At 34.4% G+C, this 1,826-nt stretch overlaps 1 pseudogene; it reads left to right on the top strand.

Annotated features, from left to right (window-relative positions):
- Positions 1-1,428, top strand: part of LOC102862202 — a 4,546-nt pseudogene extending 3,118 nt beyond the window's left edge.
- The last annotated feature ends 398 nt before the right edge of the window (positions 1,429-1,826 follow it).

Genomic DNA, 1,826 nt, shown 5'->3' with positions numbered 1-1,826 from the left:
GGCAGACACAGAAGAATTTCATGAAACAACATATGAGCAAGAACCTATGGTGATGCAAGAAGTAGTTTAGGCTGCTTTGAAGGAAATGGCAAAAAATAAGGCTCCAGGAATAGATGGTATACCAATTGACATATTTCAGCTAACAGATGCTGCCTTGGTCGTGCTCACCAAGTTGTGCCAAGAAATCTGGATAAAAGCCACTTGGCCAACTGACTGGAAGAGATCTATATTTGTTCCTATCCCAAAGAAAGGTGACCCAACAGAGTGTGGAACAATCCACATTATGAAGCATTATCTCTTCTGACTGCTCACAGGTAAAAACCAATCAGACAGAAAATAAAAAAGGCTATGGTGAGCATACTTGTTTCAAAGGAGGTATATGTGGAACTTCTAAAAGAGTATGCATCTCAGGAATATATAAAAGAAGTTCTTCAAATACTAGTGATGGAAATATGGTCATGATATATTATCCACATGATGAGAGAGGTTTTCCTCTTGCGATAGATCACCCTTACCTATTGACAACATTTGTAGGTACAGCTTTGACAATTTGCCAGAAAAGTACTGAAAAACAATACCAATATGCTTCCATATTTGTTCAGCTTGTAAGATCCAAATCCCCCAAAATCACTTACTTCACAAAATATGCTGAATGTATTTGATGGAAAATTCTCCTGGTGCTGATTTTGAGGTTTGGTTTTATGATGGAGCAAAAATACACGAAACAGATGTATTGTTTTGAAAAGTTATTGAAAAGACTGGGAAATCTTATACCTTGAAAGGTAAAAGTGAAATCACTAGCTTAAAAGAGCAAATGAAAGTATATCTGGACCATACTAATGAGGGTCATCATATTTGCTTAACCCCGGAATCTGTAATTTCAGAAGAGGAAAAATGAAGCAGAAGTTCTCCCTTTTCCCCCAATAATAATAGGAAGAAAACCTAGCAATACTTGTTCACCTACCTCCTTACCACCTCCTCCTGTGGATCCAAATTACCCAGAGAGAGATATACTATCTTCAAATGCAGTGATCATGAATAGTGCTATTTCTTTAAAACAAGTACCAATACTTAATCCTGAAATGGTTACAAATGAAGAATTTGGCCTTGCCACTTGTAGAACCAATATCTCCTCTGATAGTGTAAAAGATTGTCTTCCTACATCAGCACAGCTTTTGAAATCTGTATTTGTGAAAAATGTTGGTTGGGCTACACAGTTAACTAGTGGAGTTGTGTGGGTTCAGTTTAATGATGGATCCCAATCGGTTGTACAGGCAGGAGTGTCCTCTATCAGTTATACCTCACCAGCTGGTCAAACAACTAGGTATGGAGAAAATGATAAATTGCCAGAATATGTCAAGCAGAAATTATAGTGTTTGCCCTCCATTCTTTTTAATGTTTTGTAATTTAACTCCTAGTTTTTGTTGATTAAAACTCCTATAAGACATATAAATTTAATAAATAACTTTGTTGGCTTTCAAGTACAGTTACTTTCTATATAATAACTTCTTCAGAAAGCCTTTATACTAAAGAGAATTTCTATCTGTACTCTACAAATGTATTTTAAACAGGAAATGAAACCTGAATCACTTTAAAAATGTGTAGTGGTCACAGAATAGAATAGATTGGAAATCTAACTTTTTTGTTAAAACATTCTCCTAAGTTTATTATGTTCATATGTTTGTATTAGACAATATTTAAATGCTAAAAATATAAATAGTAGGTGGTATATTTGTGGTTTTAATTGTTTTCTCTGCTTGTCAGACATGTTAAAAATCATGGACAAAACCTGCTTGAGTTTTATAATTTGTAAATAATGTATATTT

This window comes from Elephantulus edwardii, unplaced genomic scaffold (assembly GCF_000299155.1).
Source record: "Elephantulus edwardii isolate Elephantulus edwardi_28Jun2011 unplaced genomic scaffold, EleEdw1.0 scaffold00177, whole genome shotgun sequence".
NCBI lineage: Eukaryota > Metazoa > Chordata > Mammalia > Macroscelidea > Macroscelididae > Elephantulus > Elephantulus edwardii.
This window is presented reverse-complemented; position numbering and strand designations above follow the sequence as displayed.